Raw genomic sequence first — 16,495 nt, 5'->3', positions numbered from 1 at the left:
AATTGATGAAAAAGAATGCTCCAGTGTGTGTGTGTGTGTGTGTGTGTGTGTGTGTTATACTCAACGTACTGGGGCAGAGTTTCGAGAGTAGATTGTTTTTATGGTTTAATCGTCCCTGTGAAGTCAGCCAGAAAAGCTAAGGGTCTGTTCTGCTTTGTGTCTTCTGGGGTGGGCGTATGACACTGTGGTAGGAAAATCCCTCAATTAAAGGTGTAAGCCGTGGTGCTAATCCTTTGATTGAAACACAGATGTCGAGGGTTAAAAGGAATGCCTGGGACATGAAGTCTAAATGACCCTTACCCAGATGCTACAAGGTGGAGGAGGAGAGGAGCCTGCAGGTGGAGGAGGAGAGGTGGTTTTATTAAGTGGCTGAGAGGGGGCAAATTGTTAATGCCTCCTTAAATTGTGAGGTATCTGTGGAGTCTCCTCATAATGGTGTTTGAGATGATCAATGTTGACCTTGCATGTTAACCAGCCATCTGAATCCACAAGATCAACACTTTTCCCCTCTATTTTGGGGACCATAAATAGACCAAAATAATCAGGGTCGAGTTTTCCTCCTTTGCGCTGTTCATTTCCATTCAATGTCAATTGAAACTGTTTCCTGTTCAGCCATTATTAAAGGAACCATCAGCCTTTTGGAAAAATGTTATAATAACTTCAGCTGTTGCAGAGTTTAAACCAGAAAACACCCAGGATCTAAAAACTGGCCCACTCTCTCCATCATCACACTTCTTCTCTGTACATATCTCACCTTTCGCATCACGACACTTTAATCCCTGGACTCGCACAGCACAGTGCACTTTATATTTAATACCACACCATACCGCACACGGACACGTTACACCACGCCACACCGCGCACGGACACGTTACACCACGCCACACCGCGCACGGACACGTTACACCACGCCACACCGCGCACGGACACGTTACACCACGCCACACCCCGCACGGACACGTTACACCACGCCATACCGCACACGGGCACGTTACACCACGCCGCACACGGACACGTTACACCACGCCGCACACGGACACGTTACACCACGCCACACATTGACACGTTACACCACGCCACACCGCACACGGACACGTTACACCACACCACACCGCACACGGACACGTTACACCACACCACACCGCACACTGACACATTACACCACACCGCACCATACCGCACACGGACAAGTTACACCACGCCATACCGCACACGGATACGTTACACCACGCCACACCGCACACGGACACGTTACACCACACCGCACACGGACACGTTGCACCACACCATACCGCCCACTGACACGTTTCACCACACCATACCGCACACGGACACGTTACACCACACCGCACACGGGCACGTTACACCACACCGCACACGGACACGTTACACCACACCACACCGCACACGGACACGTTACACCACACCACACCGCACACGGACACGTTACACCACAGTCAGTGGTGTAGGAGACACAGTCAGTGTAGGAGACTGTTAACTCCTGTCATATCCATCCTCAAAGCTCCCGTTCTTACTCCGGAATTTCATGAAACCACCCAAGGCGTTGATGACAAACCGTCCCAAGCTGCACAGAGTCGCCTCCAGTCGAAGAGAACACTATCCAGAGGCAGCCCTGGACCAAATGGGAATATCACAGAGAGGAAAGGAGCAGGAACAGTGGTCACTGGAGCCTCAGGAGCATGTTTAACTCGACCGAGAGAGAGAGAGAGAGAGAGAGAGAGAGAGAGAGAGAAGGATATGGATTATCAAGTGTCCTTATTGTTGTATGAAAGTGGTTAAAGACATGGCTAAATGTAAAAGTTATGGTAAAACTCTGCATTTTTAATCAAATGTGCAACGTGGCAGAAGGGGAGTCACTGACTAGAGGACATGAAGAATCGTATGAGACACTTCAAGAGATTTTTGTAAATTATGAATCTTGTTTAGTGAAGACTAACAGACAAACATGTGCAATTATCAGATGTAGTGATGTCTATGCTGTTGTAGATTGTAAGGTTCGCAGTGCATGTGGGTTGGGATCAAATATGGGTGGAGCAGTTGTTGTTGTTTTCAACACAAATTGGCAAGATTTGTTTTAGCATGTCAATAATTTATTGGAAAGCTTGAGTGCTATAAGTGGAATTAATGTAGAGGTTACTTTATGTTGCCATGTGTAAACAGTGATGATGTAGGAGAAAGCAGTACATCAAAGGCAAGACAGTGTTTGTGGTTCAATTATTCAAGGTGATAGCAGGTTCAAGTGGTCAGGAAAACAATGTGTTGCAATTAGTTTAGCTGCAATGGCAATGCATAGTGTGCATACTGTCTTTTCATGGGAAACAAAAGATTTAGATAATGTTTTAACTGTTGGTGACAACTATTATTTGCATGAAAACAACTGTATTAGTGATCCGACACCGCAGAAGTGGTTGTGTGTTCCAGATCTTCCTTGTGAATATGTGTTTAATGAGAGAAGGGTCATGTTTGAATATGGTAAATGTGTTTCTGGATTTGTAGATATGAATGATGGAGAATTGATAACAGCTGGTGTATGTGTGCCATTAGTCCATGGTCTGCAGATAATGTTTGAACAATATGAAACATGCTTTTTAACATTGAATGGAAATACCTGTGCCATTATTAAGCAAAATGGACAGTTTGCTGTGATTGATTGCCATGCACGTAGTAGAACTGCAATTCCTGATAGTGATGGTTTAGTGTGATTGTACATTACAATTCATTGAGCTGTGTTTTGAAACATATTGAAAACTTGGCTGCATGTGTTGGTGGTGATAAGAAAGAATTTGAAATAAGTGGCCTTTGTGTAATTCCAGAAAAAAAGTAGTAAAGTATCTGTCAGGCAATCAGAAAACCAAAATTATGATGCTGGTAAAAAGAAATTAGTGGGTAAAAAAAAGAGATCTTATTGCTCAGAAAGTTTGGAAGATGAGAGAGAAAGTAAAGTTGTAAAGACACCGAAAGAACACTTTATGGAAAGTACTAATACAAAAACAAACTCTGACTGTGATTTGAACGTTTCATTTTCATCCACTGTGTCATGAAGTGAAACAAAAATTAAGCTGTAAAAAATAAAATGTATTTTTACAGAAAAAAACGGTAGAATTTAACAGTATTATGACATTTTAATCAATTCAATTCAATTTCAATTAATTTTTATTTGTATAGCGCTTTTAACAATGAACATTGTCTCAAAGCAGCTTTACACAGATAATGCGGTGATTAAAAATGAATATGTTCTTTATGAGTAAGTTTGTCCCTGATGAGCAAGCCGGTGGCGACTGGCGACTGTGGCAAGGAAAAACTCCCCGAGATGGCATAAGGAAGAAACCTTGAGAGGAACCAGACTCAAGAGGGAACCCATCCTCATCTGGGTTACACCGAATGTCCATTTGTAGCAGGTATACAATGTTGCGGGGTGCAGTGATGATGATCAAAAGCGAAGTGTATTTCTGAATCAGTGTAGGAGACTGTTGACATCAACTACAGTCCAATCCATCCTCAAAGCTCCCGTTCTTACTCCGGAATTTCATGGAACCACCCAAGGCGTTGATGACAAACCTTCCCCAGCTGCACAGAGTGGCCTTCAGTCAAAGAGAACACTATCCAGAGGCAGACCAGGACGAAGTGGGAAGATCCATGGAGGGGAGAGGGGCAGGAACAGTGGTCACTGGAGCCTCAGGAGCATGTTTAACTCGACCGAGAGAGAGAGAGAGAGAGAGAGAGAGAGAGAGAGAGAGAGAGAGAGAGAGAGAGAGAGAAGAGGGTGACAGGAAGAGAAGGATATTGATTATTAAGTGTACCTATTGTTGCATGAGAGTTAAAGTCACTGTGCAGTTTGGACTCCGGCAAGACTCGCTATGGCAGCATAACTAAAAGGGAGAACCAGAAGGCAACACAGACATGAGGGATCTCTGGGATAAGAGACGGCCCACCACACCACCATCAACAAACCTGAGTGAACGCGTGAATGTGACCTGATGGTACTAATCATTCTTCTTCCTCCAAACACGTTTAGTGGAATTATGACCCAAAAGTTCTATTTTGGTCTCATCTGACCACATGACTTTCTCCCGTGACTCCTCTGGATCATCCAAATGGTCATTGGCAAACTTAAGACGTGCCTGGACATGTGCTGGTTTAAGCAGGGGAACCTTCCGTACCATGCATGATTTCAAACCATGACGTCTTAGTGTATTACCAACAGTAACCTTGGAAACGGTGGTCCCAGCTCTTTTCAGGTCATTGATCAGCTCCTCCCGTGTAGTTCTGGGCTGAATTCTCACCTTCCTCAGGATCATTGAGACCCCACGAGGTGAGATCTTGCATGGAGCCCCAGTCCGAGGGAGATTGACAGTCATGTTTAGCTTCTTCCATTTTCTAATGATTGCTCCAACAGTGGACCTTTTTTCACCAAGCTGCTTGGCAATTTCCCCGTAGCCCTTTCCAGCCTTGTGGAGGTGTACAATTTTGTCTCTAGTGTCTTTGGACAGCGCTTTGGTCTTGGCCATGTTAGTAGTTGGAGTCTTACTGATTGTATGTGGTGGACAGGTGTCTTTATGCAGCTAACGACCTCAAACAGGTGCATCTAATTTAGGATAATAAATGTAGTGGAGGTGGACATTTTAAAGGCAGACTAACAGGTCTTTGAGGGTCAGAATTCTAGCTGATTGACAGGTGTTCAAATACTTATTTGCAGCTGTATCATACAAATAAATAGTTTAAAAATCATATATTGTGATTTCTGGATTTTTTTTTTAGATTATGTCTCTCACAGTGGACATGCACCTACGATGACAATTTCAGACCCTCCATGATTTCTAAGTGGGAGAACTTGCAAAATAGCAGCGTGTTCAAATACTTATTTTCCTCACTGTATATATTCTATTTACATCATGTAAATGTTGCGATAGTTTGCAATAAGTGTAAATAGTAATTAGATGCTATATTCTATATTTTGGCAGATTCTGTTTGCATCTCAGTAATTGTGTACATTAACAGGATGCAATAATAGTATACAGTGTTTTATTAAACACTCGTTAGACACTTTATTTCTACTTCATTTTTGTTGAAAATAAATGCCTTTTCGATGTGATTTGTGATACCAAAAGGTATAAAATACAGATTCGAACCAAGGACTTTGAAACAAGCATCAAATAAACGAAGCTCCACACTAGTGCCACTGAAGGGATTAGGTTAAATAGTGCATCTTTTCTACACTTTATTGGTGATCCGACACAATATACTATGTTGTTTCCTTGAGTTATAGTCAGTGTTTAGCCTACTATTGTTTTTATGCATGTCATACATATCGTTCGTTTGTTAAAGAGGCGATCTGGCGCTGAACTGTGTTGTTTATAAAATCATATTTCTTTTAGTTCTTTTTTTTGCCGCTGTGGTTAGTGGCGAAAGGCATCAGTTTTCTCTTGTGGCTGTTACAGCATTTTATTACTGTGGGGGCAGTTGTAGCTTAGTGGTTAGAGAGTCGGGCTTGTAACCCAAGAGGTACCGGTTCGAGTCTCACGGCCGGCGTGTTGCGACTTGGTATCCAAACACACACTCCTGTCCAACCCACTTGTTACACCACTTCTGGAAAACCATTTATTGTTAAGGCAAGCTAATCCGAAATAACCAGCTGTAGATGCTTTTACACTAAGAAAAATACAGATATATTTTTTTATTTTCACTAAGTGACAATATCAGCATTTTTACGTAATGCTATTTACATTAGGTTTAAATAATTTTCATTTAATAAATATTCTTCTTCTTCTTCTTTCCGCTGCTCCCATTAGGGGTCGCCACAGCGGATCATCCGTCTCCATACCACCCTGTCCTCTATATCTGCCTCTTTTACACCAACTACCTGCATGTCTTCCCTCACCACATCCATGAACCTCCTCCTTGGCCTTCCTCTTTTCCTCCTACCTGGTGGCTCCATCTTCAGCATTTTTCTACCAATATAATTCATGTCCCTTCTCTGCACATGTCCAAACCATCTCAATTTTGCCTCCCTCACCTTGTCACCAAAACATCCTACATGTGCTGTCCCTCTGATAAACTCATTTCTAATCTTGTCCATCCTCGTCACTCCCAACGAAAACCTCAACATCTTCAGCTCTGCTACCTCCAGCTCCACCTCCTGTCTTTTACTCAATGCCACTGTCTCTAATCCATACAACATCGCAGGTCTCACCACAGTCCTATAAACTTTCCCTTTCATTCTTGCAGATACTCTTCTATCACAAATCACTCCTGTCACTCTTCTCCACCCACTCCACCCTGCCTGCACTCTTTTCTTTACTTCCCTAACACACTCTCTATTACTTTGCACTGTTGACCCCAGGTACCTGAACTCCTCCACCTTCTCCACCTCTTCTCCCTGCAACCGCATCACTCCACTGCCCTCACTCTCATTCACACACATGTACTCTGTCTTACTCCTACTGACTTTCATTCCCCTTCTCCCCAGCGCATATCTCCACCTCTCCAGGCTCTTCTCAACCTGCTCTCTACTCTCACCACAAATCACAATATCATCTGCAAACATCATAGTCCAGGGAGACTCCTGTCTGACCTCGTCTGTCAACCTGTCCATCACCACTGCAAACAGGAAAGGGCTCAGGGCCGATCCTTGATGCAGTCCAACCTTCACCCTGAACCAGTCTGTCGTACCTACTGCACACTTTACTGCCGTCACACTGTCCTCATACATGTCCTGCACCACCCTCACATACTTCTCTGACACACCTGACTTCCTCATACAATACCACAAATCCTCTTTCGGCACCCTGTCGTACGCCTTCTCTAAATCCACAAATACACAATGCAGCTCCTTCTGTCCTTCTCTATACTTCTCCATCAACATCCTCAAAGCAAATAAGGCATCTGTGGTGCTCTTCCTCGGCATGAAACCATACTGTTGCTCACAGATGGTCACCTCTTCTCTCAGCCTGGCTTCCACTACTCTTTTCCATAACTTCATGGTGTGACTGATCAACTTAATTCCCCTGTTGTTACTGCAGGTCTGCACATCTCCCTTATGCTTAAAGATCGGTACCAGCACACTCCTTCTCCATTCCTCAGGCATCTTCTCACCTTCCAGAATCCTGTTAAACAATCTGGTTAAAAACTCCACTGCCATCTCTCCTAAACATCTCCACGCTTCTACCGGTATGTCATCTGGTCCAACCGACTTTCCATTCTTCATCCTCTTAATCGCTGCTCTCACTTCCTTCTTACTAATCCTATCTACATCCTGCTTCACCAACTCCACATCCTCCAACCTTCTCTCTCTCTGATTTTCCTCATTCATCAGCTGCTCAAAATACTCCCTACACATTTCCCTCTCCATCCTTTATTGCTCTAACTTGCAGTACATCCTTCCCAGCTCGGTCCCTCTGCTTGGCCAATCGGTATAAATCCTTTTCTCCTTCCTTAGTGTCCAACCTCTTATACAGTTCCTCATATGCCTTTTCCTTGGCTTTCGCCACATCCCTTTTTACCTGCTGCCGCATCTCCTTGTACTCCTGCCTACTTTTCTCATCACTCTGTCGATCCCACTTCTGTTTTGCCAACCTCTTTCCCCTAATGCTCTCCTGCACTTCCTCATTCCACCACCACGTCTCCTTGTCTTGCTTTCTATTTCCAGATGTCACACCAAGTACTTTTCTAGCTGCCTCCCTCATCACTCCTGCAGTAGTTGCCCAATCATCCGGCACCTCTTCACCACCACCAAGCCCCTGTCTGACCTCTTCCCTGAACCTCACACTACACTCTTCCTCCTTCAGTTTCCACCATCTTATTCTTCTTTCAATCCTTACTTTCCTCCTCTTCTTCTTCGCCTCCAAAACCATCCTACAGACCACCATCCGATGATGTCTAGCTACACTGTCCCCCGCCAACACCTTACAGTCTCCAATCTCCTTCAGATTGCATCTCATACACAAAACATAATCCACCTGTGTGCACCTTCCTCCACTCTTATACGTCACCCTATGATCCTCCTTCTTCTTAAAATACGTGTTCACCACTGCCATTTCCATCCTTTTAGCAAAATCTACCACCATCTGCCCTTCCACATTCCTCTCCTTAAAACCATACCTACCCATCACCTCCTCATCACCTCTGTTCCCTTCACCTACATGCCCATTAAAGTCTGCCCCAATCACCAATCGTTCTTTCCTAGGTACACCATCTACCACTTCATCTAATTCACTCCAGAATCTTTCTTTCTCCTCCATCTCACAGCCAACTTGTGGAGCATAGGCACTGATGACATTTATCATCATCCCTTCAACTTCCACCTTCACGATCATCACCCTATCAGAAACTCTCTTTACCTCCACTACACTCTTACTGTACTCTTCCTTCAGAATCACCCCTACACCATTTCTCTTTCCATCCACACCATGATAAAACAGTTTAAACCCACCTCCAATGTTCCTGGCCTTACTCCCTTTCCACTTGGTCTCCTGAACACACAACACATCTACCTTTCTCCTCTCCATCATATCAGCTATCTCTCTCCCTTTACCCGTCATAGTACCAACATTTAAAGTACCAACCCGAACCTCCACTCTCCTACACTGCTCCTTTTCCTGCTGTCTCTGTAGACGTCTTCCTCCTCTCCTTCTCCTCCTTCGGCCAACAGTAGCCCAATTTCCACCGGTACCCTGTCGGCTAATTATACCTGTGGCGGTCGTTGTTAACCCGGGCCTCGACCGATCCGGTATGAAATTCTCATTTGTGATCCGCATATTTGATTTGGCACATGTTTTACGCTGGATGCCCTTCCTAACGCAACCCTCCCCATTTACCCGGGCTTGGGACCGGCACTAAGAGTACACTGGCTTGTGCCCCCATAATGGCTGGGTTTTTCATTTAATAAATATAATTATTAAATTTGCAGTAAGTGTAAATACTAATTAGATGCTATCTATATTGGCAGATAGTTGCACCTTAGTATTTTTGTAGATTAACAGGATCCAATAATTATCATAGAGTGCAAATGATTATATTTATTAAAATTGTTAAATGGATGCTACATTGTTGTGAGAATAAAAGCCCTTCTACACCCCTAAGCCTACCCAATAAATACTTTATTTTTAATAAACACTTCTCTTAAAGCACTTTATTTCCACTTTTCAAACATTTTCTAAATTTTCATTGCAAATTAATGGCTTTTTTTTAAATCACAAAAAAAGCCAAATCTATAAGCCAGTGGTTCTCAAACTTCCTCGGCGTGCACCCCCATTTAAACCAAATGTACAGGGACATTTTTGTATATTGTGTGACAGAAGTAATGCTAAAAAACAAATTAAAAATACTCTTGAAACACAAATGTTTGTAAAATGTTATACAATAAATTATGATAGCCAGAGTATTGCTGTAAACAACTTCAGCTTTTTATTATATAGCAACCTTCAAGATCAAACAATGGAAAAACACTTCCCAGCAAAAGTCATGTTTTAGAACACAAATTTGTTCAATTAAAAAAAAAGTCGACCTGGATTCTGATCATCCTGAACATGTCACATGGGGAAAATGGATAAAACATGTTTCAGAACACAAATGTGTTCAATTTGAAAGAAATAAAAACACTGGGCCTGGATTCTGATCATTTTGAAGTTTATCACATCACAAGGTAATAAAAATGATTTAAGGAACAAAGCGCTGCACTGATGTACAAAAAGTCGGTCTGTCCTGTTCTTCAGCAAAATGTCAATCTTCTGAAAGACCACATCTGTGGGGACACAACAGTTAGAATTAAAACCCAAACCAAAAGAAGAGCAGAAACAGCAACAAGCCTTAACCAAATACTTTCAGTTTTGGCCACAGACAATTACATCACATTTATTGGATTTAATTATAAAAATTATTGTCCTTTGGTGCACTTTATCATCGATGAATGATAAACACAGAAGATGAAGTCTACCATTACTATACAAGACAACAGAGCTTCTATACCTGTTACACAACTGCAGCAATTTTTGACGTCAGACTCAATACTCTGGGGTTGACAGAGTACGCTCTCTTTTTCTCTCTCTTTTCCACCTTGGTACCTTTTATGAGGATTTATCCTAAAGATGCACCTTTAAAACACAACACAAACAATAGCCTTAAATAATTGTGGTATGCTTCTTAACCAAAGGAATGCAGTCTATGAATTACCTTTGCAAGAATTCTAGTGTGGCTCCCAGTTCTACAGGGTAACTGATGTTCAATATATAGTAAAGAGAGAACATCAGATACAGGGCTTCTGTAAAACTCAAGAGATGGTCATTTACAATCATCTGGTCTACTGCTACCATGTACACACTGGCTGTCAGTGGGTTCTCTCCTTTAAACAAACACAAATTCAGTAAGACATAATATTTAACAGAATGTGAGTTCTGGTCACCCGAAACCTGGAATTATTGTGTTGCAAGATCATAGTAAATAATACCCACCACACACTACTATACATGGTGTTGCTGGAAGCTGTTCTGAGCATATATCACTTGGAACAGAGGTGTCTTCTACCATCACAAGAAAGTGGTCTTGGTCATTTTTGAAATGGGTTAGCAGCAACATCACTGCCCCACAAACATGATCCCCTCCAGCTCTATACTTTGTGAGGATTCTCCCTGCTCTGCTTGCTCTTTCTGTGCACTGAAATTGAAAGTACCCCAATATTCTTCTGAACTTACTGGAAGCAGATTCTTCAAAGCTGTTGTTTATGTCAATGCCAGTGAGCTCTTTAAAGTGTGCTTTCATTCCTGCTGGCTGAAAAAGATATGGCCACTCATCAAGTAAATCTTTGGTTTCCTTTCCAGATTGGATGTTGTTTCTTTGAGAGGTGTAAGTAGAAGTCATTAAGTCATAGATTGTCTTTACATCACTTTCATTATTTTGAAACATTACTAGCAACTTCTCTTTCTTTTCCTGCTGCAATTCGGATGTTTCTCCAACTAGCAGTTGTGGATCAGAATTTATACAACCATAAAACAATTTTTGTTTCTTTGTTGATACTTCTACAGTACCACAAAGTGGTGTACTAATAGCTTTTGCTCTTTTAAAATTGTCAATTCTACACACCAGTTGTTTAAGGAGAGAATCATATCCACTTCCTACAACCTGGGAATTAATCTGATCTCTGAAAGACTTTGGGTATGCAATCACCATTTGCCGGGATATTTCTGATACATGTTTTTTGCTGGTCATTTGCTGACTTCCAGGATCTCAGAAGCAACAATGCGGACCAACTGTCTTCTCTCAGAGCAACTTAGCCTTTCGCCATTTTGCAACTTTTCTATAAAACTTGCTGGCATTTTTGCCATGGAACATCAAAACTATAATGCCACAGCTTTCACAGCTACTGTCACCTAGAAGATAAACCAATGTCCACAGGTTACAGGATGAACACTTTTCATGCAGCTGGAATTTTTAGGCAAAATTGCCTATTCCCAAGCTGCAGATTTATTGAAGTTTAATAACGGACAAACAGAGATGGCATGGGGCTTTGTGGGTTGTTCATGTGCCACTATATAGAGTATGCATTTAAAGTGGTGCACAGACTTGTTTCATTTCCACAGTGCATTATTGTCAGAGGGGAGACTGTTGTGCATTTTTCACAGGGACCGCAGGACCACAGTGCAACAAATCACTAGCATGAAATGGGCACATTTAACATGTTGCTGGTGATTTGCTGCACTGTGGCTCTGTAGTTGCTCTGAACAATGCACAACAGTCTTCACTCTCCGCTGGCATAAGCTGTGGACTCAACTGGAGACGTTTTGGCCATTCATGCACCAGGTAATCACCACAGTGGCACATGTACGGATCACAATGTATGCAATTTCCAAAATCAATGTTTTGAGGCCCCGTGCCATCACAGTTTGATTTGTACCATCAAACTACACTAGTCAAAATTTTAAGAGGATCAAAACCTTTCATAATATTTGTCTTAATTGTCTCATTTTGGATTTTATAAAAGCTACACATTCCAAAAAAGTTGGGACAAGTTTGTATCAGCGTTTTACTCACGTCTTCCACTTGAAGAGCTGGATGGTGAAATTGAGCATCCAGGAGCAGGTGAACCTGATGCATCAGAAGTGTATTCAGCAGACAAATCATTGGCAGTGTTTTGCAGAGTGGTAGCAATATCTACATGGCATAAACAAAAACCTGCAATAAAAACCATACTGCAGATACAAAACACCACAATGACATACTGTAATACAAGTAAAGAGTACAGCTAACAAAGTACAGAATGAAAGAGACTGGGGTGTTGTTTTTCCAGTTCATCTAATTGTATGCATGTACACATGTCAACATTTAAAGTGGATCAAACCTTTCATAATAGTTGTCTTAAAACCAATACCTGTTCTTGTGAACTTAATGAACTTTTTGATCCGCTTCAAATGTTGACTAGTGTATATGTAAAAACAACCATTGATTTGAAAACCTACTTGGGATTTGGGCTATTAGTTTTCTTGCTTCAATCGGTCTCAGAAAGCCACCTAGATCATCCTCTTTCAAAAACTGTAGGTCATCTATGGTCTCCACACCTAGGCTGTTCAAACCCTCTATGGCTAGCTTTGAAGTTATAGGGTTTGGGAACACATTCTCAATAAAAGTCAACAATGCATCCATTTCTGTTGGGAGAGGACAGTTTATCTTTTTTACAGATGAACAACGCTGTGCTTCAGAGTAATGACCTTCAGTCCCATAAAACTGTACTCAATTAAGGGATAATAATCCAGACATTCCTCAGCATTTACCCAAATTATTTCCTTTGTCGCAGGCAAAATCTCATAAAGTCTATAATCATGCAAATACACTAAGGGGCAGGGAGTCACAAGGAAAGTCACCTCATCATCTTTCACGAAAATCAGCTCAATCTGTCCAAACTGTAAAATAAAATACTCCTCTTCACATTTAAGACAAATTAAGTTTCCTTTCCTGTACAGGGTACCCTTGTATTCTACCCGTGTTGAAACAAAGTCTGGTTCATTAAGCAAGCTTGTCTCAACAGCTTTGCACACAGCATCACTGTACAAATGAGGAGAGTATGTGGCCAAGTCAACACTTTTAAGCTTTGGTGAAAAAAATGACCGTGAGTGAAGATCTGCTTGAAGAAGTTGATGGTTGTGTGACAATGTCTTACATTTTTGAAGTTCTGTGTTCTTCTCACACTTCTTTTGAAGTAGGAATGTTTGCTTTCAAATCTCAATGACCATAAACGAATCAAAGGTCCAAGACTTAAAATGAGTGACGTATAGTGAAGCATGTAATGATGTTTTGGTTTGAAACTTTCACCAGGAAACAGCTCCTGTCTCGTTTCCAGATATTCCGGTATTAAGACATTGAGATACGCAATCTGTGCAGTGGTAATCTTGGGAGCACACACTAGCTCAACCAGTTCTTTCAACTTAACAGTCAGTTGCCATACAGGGTCTTGTGACTCTACTCTGTCTCCAATTATGACAGGAAGAAATCTGAGGAGACACCAGTTCTCAGCTGCTTTACCACCTAACTTTCTGCCTTTTTCACATATCTTGGAGGGGCAGAACCAGCATCAGAATCCAGATATTTGAATTGTGCAAGTCTCCTGTTCAGCTGTGTATATGAAAACCACTTCCTTTTTACAAATTATTCCAAGAAAATGGCAAGATCAATAGCTACAACGCCTTCAAACAAGTCGTGGCCAAGGCATGGGGGAAGGCCAGGCTGAGCAACATGAAAATATTTGGGAGAGTTAAAATGGAGTCAAACTTCAACCCATTTACAACATTTTCTTCGGTCGTCCTTAGAGTTTCAACTGCCGCCTTATAGGACTCAACTGTGCGATTGGGAAAGTCTACACACACATTCTGAAGTTCACTGCGAGATACCAAGCAATACCTACAGCAATGCTTAGCAGTACTGAAGTTCTGTGAGGAACCACCGATGCAGTGGGACCCCAAATTATCACCGATAATAGCCACTATGGTTGCACGTACTATGTCACCTGAAGATGTCACAAATCCATGCTCTTCAAGTTCGTTGACATCTGCCAACAACTTAGCAAACATCTTGGTTTGACCAAAATAGTTAAAGTTTCTCTCATAACACAAAAGTGATAACTGAATGTTATCAATGCATGATCTGTAAAATGGCTCAAAGTTGCCAAGTGTAAAATACACTCCAATCATTTTGTGTCTTTTTTTAGCTGACCCAAGGGGATTCACAATCTCAAAGGCATCCTGGTACAAGATAAGTTGGATTGTAATCTCAGGCTGCTTAAAGAAGTCATTGGATTTGAATACAGAGCCATCACAGATGTCAGAGAACACAGAAGAGTGTACATGCTGATGTTTGGCACACTGCTCCCAAACCACTGGGTCTATTAACATGGTTTTTAAAGTGTTCTTCAATGGAATATACCGTGCATAACGTTGGTTTCGGTTCTCATCACGACCAAGATGCATACGTTGTGGATGCACGTACGAAAAATTTTTCTGATAAAAAAAAAAAAGTCTTCTTTGGTATTCTGTGGAAAGTAAGGAATTACAAGCTGAATGTAAATCTTGGCCTTGCAAAGTCTGCACCACAGATTCAATATCACATTGTGAGAGGGTCGTTTTTGACTTGAGTATTTCCCTGAACATCTTCTGTGTGTACTGATGACAGATATAATTTAAACCACTGAATTCCTCCACAATCATCTGAATGGTTGACGATGGCACCAGGTATTTGGCTTGTAGCTGCATATAAAATAGGCAGAGATTTTAGCAATAATATAGCAAGAACATCTAAAAAGAGTAACATGATCATGATAATGAATATAGATATGTGATGTATGATTATAACCATTTTCTCTCTTATTTTTTAAAGGCATCAACATGGAGATTGAATTGGAGACCATTGTTCTGTTCGAAGTGTAGTTTGTGGAAGATGCAATGATGAAATGAATTTGAATTGTTAATGTGGTATTTTAAGCATATAAGCTTAATGTTTAGATGATGGTACTGTAGCACTGTTTCAAGTTTTTAATATTGTTGTTATTTACAATGGAAACTACTGTGACAGAAGAAAATAAAGAGGGAAAAATACAATTGATTTTCTCCAATGACTTTTTGTGTGACATATAACATACGTTTCATGAACTACATATAAAATTATCTGTAAGTCATAATCAAAATCAAAATGCTGTACAGCACATGCCTTTCAAAATGATGCTCCATCACAGTTCATTTTTTCAAATAACGGTCAACACACGTCATTTCAATTTACAGTCAAACTCTGTTAAATAATGATTAAAACATGATTTCAGTTTACAGTCGAAACATGCTTTGTGCAGTAATGGTGTCAACATGTCATTTATATCTACATTCAAATCATGTTGAGTTAAACAACTGCTACACCATGTTTTTACATTTACAGTTAAAACATGTTTTATTAAATAAGGGTTTAAACATGTTACGTGAACTTACAGTCAAATAATGCCATGGTCTATGCATGTATTTGCAATTATACAGACAATGTTATTTCAGATTACGGTTTAAACATTTTATAGTACTGTATAGTAAATGTTCTTTTTCATGTTGTCGTGTAAACGTTACTTCAGTTCATGGGGTTTTACCGTCCTTTTCATTAATGGCAAACGTTTGGCACCCTGTGCTGCCATGCATTTGCTCGTTTTTTTCTGTGTTTTTATTTACAGTGTATATACAACTCCACAGAAAAGAACAAGTGGAAAAATAACAAAAATAAAGAAAATCTGAGGAACATAAAGAAACCTATATACAAACTAGGTGCACCTGCTCATGTGCATTCACTACAAAAGCTCTCCAACGCTACTAACTCCACAAAACAACACTCCTACAACTGCTTTATAAAGTGTAAGCCCCTCCCCTTGGACTCAACCATTTCACCCAAAGGGTTTTGGTAATTGGTAGCCAGTCATAGAATGGCATAATAACATTATATATAACATAATAAATAATAAACATAATAACAAAAATTATAACAATAATAATGGTGAATTAAGTTCATTAATATTCCAATACAAATAACAGCTAGCTAACATTACAACATAGCAAATTTAACTAACATTCACTAATCAAGCAAACACATGTCCGAAATGTGCACTCAAAAATGTATGCTAACATTACAGACATAGCAAACACTCCTATTACTGAAAACATTAAAATGGCTCATGACAAAAAAGATAACAATAAAACGTTAGATTACCTGTATGTCTTCGTCTTCTTCTTCTTCTTCTTCTTTCGGCTTCTCCCATTAGGGGGCGCCACAGCGGATCATCCGTCTCCGTACCCCCCCTGTCCTCTACATCTGCCTCTTTCACACCAACTACCTGCATGTCTTCCCTCACCACATCCATAAACCTCCTCCTTGGTCTTCCTCTTTTCCTCCTTCCTGGTGTCTCCATCCTCAGCATTCTCCTACTGATATACCCCATGTCCCTCCACTGCACATGTCCAAACCATCTCAA

This window comes from Silurus aristotelis (genome assembly GCF_946808225.1).
Source record: "Silurus aristotelis genome assembly, chromosome: 7".
NCBI classification, from domain to species: Eukaryota; Metazoa; Chordata; class Actinopteri; order Siluriformes; family Siluridae; genus Silurus; species Silurus aristotelis.
The sequence above is the reverse complement of the archived record's forward strand: the minus strand, read 5'-3'. Positions refer to the sequence as shown.